Source organism: Tursiops truncatus, chromosome 15, assembly GCF_011762595.2.
Source record: "Tursiops truncatus isolate mTurTru1 chromosome 15, mTurTru1.mat.Y, whole genome shotgun sequence".
Lineage (NCBI taxonomy): Eukaryota > Metazoa > Chordata > Mammalia > Artiodactyla > Delphinidae > Tursiops > Tursiops truncatus.
The window spans coordinates 55,582,088-55,592,926 of record NC_047048.1 but is presented as its reverse complement, the minus strand read 5'-3'; the positions used below and the strand labels follow the sequence as shown (position 1 = coordinate 55,592,926).

The 10,839-nt window shown below is 43.3% G+C and overlaps 1 pseudogene; it reads left to right on the top strand.

Annotated features, from left to right (window-relative positions):
* Window positions 1-958: 958 nt before the first annotated feature.
* On the top strand, window positions 959-2,612 carry LOC101333609 (zyxin pseudogene; annotated as a pseudogene).
* Window positions 2,613-10,839: the final 8,227 nt, after the last annotated feature.

Here is a 10,839-nt window from a genome sequence, read left to right as displayed (position 1 = left end):
ACACACGCCTTAAATGATACATTAGACTAGATGGACTTAATTTATAGAGGATTCCATCCAAAAGCAGCAGAATACACATTCTTTTCAAGAACATGGAACATTATCCAGGATAGATCACTTGCTGGGCCACAAAGCAAACCTCGTAAATTTAAGAAAATTGAAATCATATCAAGCATTTTTTCCAACAATGATGGTATGAAATCAGAAATCAACTACAAGAAGAACACTGTAAAAAATACAAAAACATGGAGGCTAAACAATATGTTACTAAACAACCAATGGATCATTGAGGAAATCAAAAAATACCTAGAGAAATATGAAAACAAAAACACAACGATCCTCAGGAAAGAAGAAAAATCTCAAATAAATAACCTAACATTACATGTAAGGCAACTAGAGAAAGAAGAACAAACACAACACAAGGTTAGCAGAAGGAAAGAAATCATAAAAATCAGAGCAGAAATAAATGAAATAGAGATGAAGAAAACAATAGAAAAGATCAATAAAGCTAAAAGCTAGTTGCTTGAAAGGTAAATAAAACTGATGAACCTTTAGCCAGACTCAAGAGAAAAAAAAAGGGAAAGGGCTCAAATCAATAAAATTAGAAGTGAAAAAGGAGAAGTGACACCACAGAACTACAAATGATCATAAGAGAATACTAAAAGCAACTATATGCCAATAAAATGGACAACCTAGAAGAAATGGACAAATTTTGTAAGGTACAATTCTTCCAAGACTGAACCAGGAAGAAACAGAAAATATGAACAGACCAATCACAAGTACTGAAATTGAAAGTGTGATTTAAAAACTTCCAACACTTCAAGATGTCGGAGGAGTAAGACATGGAGATCACCTTCCTCCCCACAAATACATCAAAACTACATCTGCAGATGCAGAGTCTGTGGACCCGGCTGCGAGGTGGCCACCTGAGATGCTCCAGCCCGCACTGGGCCTGGCCATGGCGGCCCTCCACCCACCTCACATGATCTCCATCTCGGCTCCAGTTTTTTATACCGTGCAGAAGAAGTTCGGCCGGTGGTGGCCCCAAAGTCCAAAGTGAATCCTTTCCAGCCTGGTGACAGTGAGCCTTCCTCAGCTGCTGGGGCCCAATGTGCACAGATGGGCCGGGTGGACAAGATTCCCCCACCACCCCCAGAAGACTTTTCTTTACCGCCTCCTCCCATGCTTGGGGAGGTCAATGATGCCGAGGGCGCTCTGGGAGGTGGCTTCCCACCTCCCCCTCCCCCAATCGAGAAACCATTTCCTGCTGCGCCTTTAGAGAGGAGATCTTCCCTTCCCCACTGCCTCTGCTAGTGGAGGAGGGAGGGCCTGAAGCCCCCATACAGCTCTCACCACAGCCCAGGGAGAACAGTACTAATCTGGAGATCGACTCTTTGTCTTCATTGCTGGATGACATGACCAACAATGACCCCATCAAAGCCTGGGTGTCATCTGGATATGTATCACCACCAGTCACCACTCCATTCATTTCCAAATCCAGTTCTAAGCCTGCAACTGGGGGCACAGCACCTCTGCCTCCCTGGAAGTCCCCTACTAGCTCCCAGGTTCAGCCTCAGAGCCAGACGCATTTCCATGTGCAGCCCCAGGCCAGGCCTCAGGTCCAACTCCATGTCCAGGCCCAGCCCCAGCCTGTGCCTTTGGTTAACACCCAGCCTCAAGGTCCCCATGCCCCATCTCCAGCCACCAAGTTTTCTCCAGTGACTCCCAAGTTTACTTCGGTGGCTTCCAAGTTCAGACCTGGAGCTCCAGGTCACAGCCCAATCAGAAGTTGGGGCCCCCTGAAGCTCCCTCTTCCACTGGCACAGGCTCCCCTCAGCCCCCCAGCTTCACCTATGCTCAGCAGAAGGAGAAGGCCCAAGTGCAGGAGGAGCAGCACCCAGTGCCCCCACCAGCTAAAAACCAAAACCAGGTGTGCACCTCTGGGGCCCCAGGACTTTTGACTCTGAAAGAGGTGGATGAGCTGGAGCAGCTGACCCAGCAGCTGATGTAGGACATGGAGCATTATCAGAGGCAGAACGTGGCCATCAACGAGTTCTGTGGCCGGTGTCACCAGCCCCTGGCACGTGCTCAACCTGCAGTGCATGCTCTGGGGCAGCTGTTCCACATTACCTGCTTTACCTGCCATCAGTGTGAACAGCAGCTGCAGGGACAGCAGTTCTACAGCCTGGAGGGTGCGCTGTATTGTGAGGGCTGCTATACTGACACCCTGGAGAAGTGCAACACCTGTGGGCAGCCCATCACTGACCACATGCTAAGGGCCACAAGCAAGGCCTACCACCCACAGTGCTTCACCTGTGTGGTCTGTGCCTGCCCCCTTGAGGGCACCTCCTACATAGCGGACCAGGCCAACTGGTCCCACTGTGTCCCCAACTACTACCCAGGTGCTCCATCTGCGCAGAGCCGATCATGCCCAAGCCTGGCTGAGAGGAGACCGTGTCTGTGGTTGCTCTGGACAAGAACTTCCATATGAAGTGCTACAACTGTGAGAATTGTGGGAAACCACTGTCCATTGAGGCGGATGACAACAGCTGCTCCCCTTGGCTGGCCACATGCTCTGCTGGAAATGCCACACTGCCAGATCCCGGACCTGAGTGAGGACTGGCCCCCTTTTGACTGCAAATCCATTCCCCATTAGCAGACCATCCACAATGAGACCACCCCCTCTTCACCCTCCCCACAGTTATTTTTTGATGTCTAACCCCTCCCTCCATACCAACCCCCACCTCAGTATCCCTTGTGCCCTGATTCAGGGACCCAACATGGCCTAGGGCTGCAGAGTCCCTGGCCTGAGCTTCAGTCCTCCCCAACACTGCAGGGACCACCCAACATAGTCTAGGTACCCCACCTGAGCAGGCACTAGAGTGAGTGCTGCTACTTTCACTGATGCACTGATTCTCTCAACTGGCACTCGAGCAGCCTCTTACTCTGCTTGCTGAGGGCCAGGAAACGTCCTGACCTGCTGGGAGGCTGGGCTGGGCTCACTAGCCTAGACGTTCCCAACCCCTGTGCTGTCAGGTTTTCGGTACAGCTACAAATAAAAGATGTTTTCCAGAAAAAAAAATACATCTACATGTGGAACAACTCCTACAGAACACTTACTGAACGCTGGAAGAAGAACTCAGACTTCCAAAAAGGAAAGAAACTCCCCACGTACCTGGGTAAGGCAAAAGGGAAAAGGAAAAACAGAGACAAAATAATAGGGACAGGACGTGCACCTCTGGGAGGGAGCTGTGAAGGAGGAAAAGTTTCCACACAATAGGAAGCCCCTTCACTGGTGGAGATGGGAGGTGGGCCGGGGGAAAGCTTCAGAGCCACAGAGGAGAGTGCAGGAACAGGGGTGCAGAGGGCAAAGCAAAGAGATTCCTGCACAGAAGATCAGTGCCAACCAGCACTCACCAGCCTGAGAGGCTTGTCTGCTCACCCGCCGGGGCGGGCGGGGCTGGGTGCTGAAGCTCCGGCATCAGAGGTCAGATCCCAGGGAGAGGACTGGGGTTGGCTCTTGAAAACAGCCTGAAGGGGCTAGTGCACCACAGCTAGCTGGGAGGGAGTCCAGGAAAAAGTCTGGACTTGCCAAAGAAGGAAGAGACTTTTTCTTCCCTCTTTGTTTCCTGGTGCGGGAGGAAAGGGTATTAAGAGTGCTGCTTAAAGGAGCTCCAGAGATGGGCGCGAGCCGCGGCTAAAAGCGCACACCCCAGAGACGGGCATAAGACACTAAGGCTGCTGCTGCTGCCACCAAGAAGCCTATGGGCGAGCACAGGTCACTATCCACACCTCCCTTCCTGGGAGCCTGTGCAGCCCGCCACTGCCAGGGTCCCGGGACCCAGGGACCCGGGACTTCCCCGGGAGAAGGCACGGCGCGCCTCAGGCTGGTGCAATGCCACGCCGGCCTCTGCCACTGCAGGCTCACCCCGCATCCGCACCCTTCCCTCCCCCCACCTGAGTGAGCCAGAGCCCCCAAATCAGTGGCTCCTTTAACCCCATCCTGTCTGAGTGAAGAACAGACGCCCTTCAGCGACCTACACGCAGAGGCGGGGCCAAATCCAAAGCTGAGCCCCTGGGAGCTGTGAGAACAAAGAAGAGAAAGGGAACTCTCTCCCAGCAGCCTCAGAAGCAGCGGATTAAATCTCCACAATCAACTTGATGTACCCTGCATCTGTGGAATACATGAATAGAAAACGAATCATCCCAAACTGAGGAGGTGGACTTTGAGAGCAAGATTTATTATTTTTTTCTCCTTTTCCTCTTTTTGTGAGTGTGTATGTGTATGCTCCTGTGTGAGATTTTGTCTGTATAGCTTTGCTTCCACCATTTGTCCTAGGGTTCTATCTGTCCGTTTTTTTTTTTTTGTTTTTTTTTTTTAGTTTTTCTTTTCTTAATAATTATTTTTTAATTATTTTATTTTATCTTACTTTGTTTTATTTTATCATCTTTCTTTCTTTCTTTACTTCCTTCCCTCCTTCCTTCCTTCCTTCCTTCCTCCATCCCTCCCACCTTTCTTTCTTCCTTCCTTCCTTCCTTTCTTTCTTTCTTTCTTCCTTTCTTTCTTTCTTTCTTTCTTTCTTTCTTTCTTTCTTTCTTTCTTTCTTTCTTCCTTTCTTTCTTTCTTTCTTCTTTCTTCCTTTTTCTTTCTTTATTTCTTTAATCTTTCTTTCTTTCTTTCTTTCTTTCTTTCTTTCTTTCTTTCTTTCTTTCTTTCTTTCTTTACTTTCTCTCCCTTTTATTCTGGCTCGTATGGATGATAGGCTCTTGGTGCTGCAGCCAGCAGTTAGTGCTGTGCCTCTGACAGTGTGCCTCAGGACACTGGTCCACAAGAGACCTCCCAGCTCCATGTAAAATCAAATGGTGAAAATCTCCCAGAGATCTCCATCTCAACACAAAAACCCAGCTTCACTCAACGACCAGCAAGCTACAGAGCAGGATACCCTTTGCCAAACAACTAGCAAGACAGGAACACAACCCCAACCATTAGCAGAGAGGCTGCCTAAAATCATAATAAGTCCACAGACACCCCAAAACACATGACCAGACATGGACCTGCCCACCAGAAAGACAGGATACAGCCTCATCCACCAGAACACAGGCACTAGTTCCCTCCACCAGGAAGCCTACACAACCCATTGAACGAATTTTAGCCACTGGAGACAGACACCAAAAACAACGGGAACTACAAACCTGCAGTCTGCAAAAAGGAGACTCCAAACACAGTAAGATAAGCAAAATGAGAAGACAGAAAAACACACAGCAGATGAAGGAGCAAGATAAAAATCCAACAGACCTAACAAATGAAGAGGAAATAGGCAGTCTACCAGAAAAAGAATTCAGAATAATGATAGGAAAAATGATCCAAAATCTTGGAAATAGAATAGAGAAAATGCAAGAAACATTTAACAAGGGCCTAGAAGAACTAAAGATGAAACAAGCAATGATGAACCACACAATAAATGAAATGAAAAATACTCTAGATGGGATCAATAGCAGAATAACTGAGGAAGAAGAATGGATAAGTGACCTGGAAGATAAAATAGTGGAAATAACTTCTGCAGAACAGAATTAAAAAAAAAAATGAAAAGAACTAAGGACAGTCTCAGAGACCTCTGGGACAACATTAAACACATTAACATTCGAATTATAAGGGTTCCGGAAGAAGAAGAGAAAAAGAAATGGACTGAGAAAATATTTGAAGAGATTATAGTTGAAAACTTCCCTAATATGGGAAAGGAAATAGTTATCAAGTCCAGGAAGCACAGATAGTCCCATACAGAATAAATCCAAGGAGAAATATGCCAAGACACATATTAATCAAACTGTCAAAAATTAAATAAAAAGAAAACATATTAAAAGCAGCAAGAGAAAAACAACAAATAACACACAAGGGAATCCTCGTAAGGTTAACAGCTGATCTTTCAGCAGAAACTCTGTAAGCCAGAAGGGACTGGCAGGACGTATTTAAAGTGAAGAAGGAGAAAAATCTGCAACCAAGATTACTGTATCCAGCAAGGATCTCATTCAGATTTGATGGAGAAATTAAAACCTTTATAGACAAGCAAAAGCTAAGAGACTTCAGCACCATAAAACCAGCTTTGCAACAAATGCTAAAGGAACTTCTCTAGGCAAGAAACACAAGAGAAGGAAATGACCTATAATAACAAACCCAAAACAATTAAGAAAATGGGAATAAGAACATACATGTTGATAATTACCTTAAATGTAAATGGATTAAATTTTCCGGCCAAAAGACATAGACTGGCTGAATGGATACAAAAACAAGACCCATATATATGCTGTCTACAACAGACCCACTTCAGACCTAGGGACACATACAGACTGAAAGTGAGGGGATGGAAAAAGATATTCCACGCAAATTGAAATCAAAAGAAAACTGGAGTAGCAATTCTCATATCAGACAAAATAGACTTTAAAATAAAGGCTATTACAAGAGACAAAGAAGGACACTATGTAATGATTAAGGGATCGATCCAAGAAGAAAGCATAAAAATTGTAAATATTTATGCACCTAACATAGGAGCACCTCAATACATAAGGCAAATATTAACAGCCATAAAAGGGGAAATTGACAGTAACACAATCATAGTAGGGGACTTTAACACCCCAATTTCACCAATGGCCAGATCATCCAGAATGAAAATAAATAAGGAAACACAAGCTTTAAATGATACATTAAATAAGATGGACTTAATTAATATTTATAGGACATTCCATCCAAAAACAACAGAATACACATTCTTCTCAAGTGCCCATGGAACATTTTCCAGGATAGATCGTATCTCTGATCACAAACCAAGCCTTCGTAAATTTAAGAAAATTGAAATTATATCAAGTATCTTTTCCAAACACAATGCTATGAGACAAGATATCAATTACAGGAAAAGATGTGTAAGAAATACAAACACATGGAGGCTAAACAATACACTACTTAATAACGAAGTGATCATTGAAGAAATCAAAGAGGAAATCAAAATATACCTAGATACAAATGACAATGGAGACATTATGACCCAAAACCTATGGGATGCAGCAAAAGCAGTTCTAAGAGGGAAGTTTATAGCAATACATTCCTACCTTAAGAAACAGGAAACATCTCAAATAAACAACTTAACCTTGCACCCAACGCAATTAGAGAAAGAAGAACAAAAAACCCCAAAGTTAGGTCTTCTCTGGTGGCACAGTGGTTGAGAGTCAGCCTGCCAATGCAGGGACCACGAGTTCGTGCCCCAGCCCGGGAAGATCCCACATGCTGTGGAGTGGCTGGGCCCATGAGCCATGGCCACTGAACCTGCCCATCCAGAGCCTGTGCTCCACAATGGGAGAGGCCACAACAGTGAGAGGCCCACGTACTGCAAAAAAGAAACAGACAAATAAACCCCCAAAGTTAGTAGAAGGAAAGAAATCATAAAGATCAGATGAGAAATAAATGAAAAAGAAATGAAGGAAATGATAACAAAGCTCAATAAAACTAAATGTTGGTTCTTTGAGAAGATAAACAAAATTGATAAACCATTAGCCAGATTCATCAAGAAAAAAAGGGAAAAGACTCAAATCAACAGAATTAGACATGAAAAAGGAGAAGTAACAACTGACACTGCAGAAATACAAAAGATCATGAAAGATTACTACAAGCAACTCTATGCCAGTAAAATGGACAACCTGGAAGAAATGGACAAATTCTTAGAAATGCACAATCTGCCAAGACTGAATCAGGAAGAAATAGAAAATATGAACAGACCAATCACAAGCACTGAAATTGAAACTGTGATTAAAAATCTTCCAATGAACCAAAGCCCAGGACCAGATGGCTTCACGGGCAAATTCTATCAAACATTTAGAGAAGAGCTAACACCTATCCTTCTCAAACTCTTCCAAAATATAGCAGAGGGAGGAACACTCCCAAACTCATTCTACGAGGCCACCATCACCTTGATATCAAAAACAGACAAGGTTGTCACAAAGAATGAAAAGTACAGGTCAATATCACTGATGAACATTGATGCAAAAATCCTCAACAAAATACTAGCAAACAGAATCCAACAGCACATTAAAAGGATCATGCAACATGATCAAGTGGGGTTTATTCCAGGAATGTAAGGATTCTTCAATATATGCAAATCAATCAACGTGATACACCATATTAAAAAATTGAAGGAGAAAAACCATATGATCATCTCAATAGATGCAGAGAAAGCTTTCAACAATATTCAACACCCATTTATGATAAAAACCCTGCAGAAAGTAGGCATAGAGGGAACTTCCCTCTACTTAATAAAGGTCATATATGACAAACCCACAGCCAACATCGTCCTCAATGGTGAAAAACTGAAAGCGTTTCCTCTAAGATCAGGAGCAAGACACGGTTGCCCACTCTCACCACTCTTATTCAACATAGTTTTGGAAGTTTTAGCCAGAGCAATCAGAGAAGAAAAGGAAATAAAAGGAATCCAAATTGGAAAAGAAGAAGTAAAGCTGTCACTCTTTGCAGATGACATGATACTATACATAGAGCATCCTAAAGATGCCACCAGAAAACTACTAGAGCTAATCAACGAATTAGGTAAAGTAGCAGGATACAAAATTAATGCACAGAAATCTCTGGCATTCTTATACACTAATGATGAAAAATCAGAAAGTGAAATCAAGAAAACACTGCCATTTACCATTGCAACAAAAAGAATAAAATATCTAGGAATAAACCTACCTAAGGAGACAAAAGTCCTGTATGTTCTTGGATTGGAAGAATCAACATTGTGAAAATGACTCTACTACCCAAAGCAATCTACAGATGCAGTGCAATCCCTATCAAACTACCACTGGCATTTTTCACAAAACTAGAACAAAAAATCTCACAATTTGTATGGAAACACAAAAGATCCCGAATAGCCAAAGCAATCTTGAGAATGAAAAACGGATCTGGAGGAATCAGGCTCCCTGACTTCAGACTATACTACAAAGCTACAGTAATCAAGACAGTATGGTACTGGCACAAAAACAGAAATATAGGTCAATGGAACAGTATAGAAATCCCAGAAATAAACCCACACACCTATGGTCACCTTATCTTTGATAAAGGAGGCAAGAATGTACAGTGGAGAAAAGACAGCCTCTTCAATAAGTGGTGCTGGGAAAACTGGACAGGTACATGTAAAAGTATGAGATTAGATCACTTCCTAACACCATACAAAAAAATAAGCTCAAAATGGGTTAAAGACATAAATGTAAGCCCAGAAATTATCAAACTCTTAGAGGAAAACACAGGCAGAACACTCTATGACATAAATCACAGCAATAACCTTTTTGACCCACCTCCTAGAGAAATGAAAATAAAAACAAAAATAAACAAATGGGACCTGATGAAACTTAAAAGCTTTTGCACAGCAAAGGAAACCATAAACAAGACGATAAGACAACCCTCAGAATGGGAGAAAATATTTGCAAATGAAGCAACTGACAAAGGATTAATCTCCAAAATTTACAAGCAGCTCATACAGCTCAATTAGAAAAAAACAAACGACCCAATCCAAAAATGGGCAGAAGACCGAAATAGACATTTCTCCAAAGAAGATATACAGACTGCCAACAAACACATGAAAGAATGGTCAACATCATTAATCATTAGAGAAATGCAAATCAAAACTACAATGAGATATCACCTCACACCGGTCAGAATGGCCATCATCAAAAAATCTAAAAGGGCTTCCCTGGTGGCGCAGTGGTTGAGAGTCCGCCTGCCATTGCAGGGGACACGGGTTCGTGCCCCAGTCCGGGAGGATCCCACATGCCGAGGAGCGGCTGGGCCCGTGGGCCATGGCCGCTGGGCCTGTGCATCTGGGGCCTGTGCTCCGCAACGGGAGAGGCCACAGCAGTGAGAGGCCCGCGTACCACAAAATAAATAAATAAATAATTAATTAATTAAAAAAAAAATCTAGAAACAATAAATGCTGGAGACCGCGTGGAGAAAAGGGAACACTCATGCACTGCTGGTGGGAATGTAAATTGATACAGCCACTATGGAGACCAGTATGGAGTTTCTTTAAAAAACTACATATAGAATTACCATATGACCCAGCAATCCCACTACTGGGCATATACCCTGTGTAATCCATAATTCAAAAAGAGTCATGTACCAAAATGTTCATTGCAGCTCTATTAACAATAGTCAGGAGGTGGAAACAACCTAAGTGTCCATCATTGGATGATTGGATAAAGAAGATGTGGCACATATATACAATGGAATATTACTCAGCCATAAAAAGAAACGAAATTGAGATATTTTTAATGAGGTGGATAGACCTAGAGTCTGTCATACAAGGTGAAGTAAGTCAGAGAGCGAAATACAAATACCGTATGCTAACACATATATATGGAATTTAGGGGGAAAAAATGTCATGAAGAACCTAAGGGTAAGACAGGAATAAAGACACAGACCTCCTAGAGAATGGACTTGAGGATATGGGGAGGAGGAAGGGTAAGCCGTGACAAAGCGAGAGAGTGGCATGGACATATATACACTACCAAATGTAAAATAGATAGCTAGTGGGAAGCAGCCGTATGGCACTTGGAGATCAGCTCGGTGCTTTGTGACCACCTAGAGGGGTGGGATAGGGAGGGTGGGAGGGAAGGAGACGCAAGATGGAAGAGATATGGGAACATATGTATATGTATAACTGATTCACTTTGTTATAAAGCAGAAACTAACACCATTGTAAAGCAATTATACTCCAATAAAGATGAGAAAAAAAAAGGCATAGACTGGCTAAATGGATACAAAAAAAAAAGACCCTTATATACCAGAGACCACTTCAGATC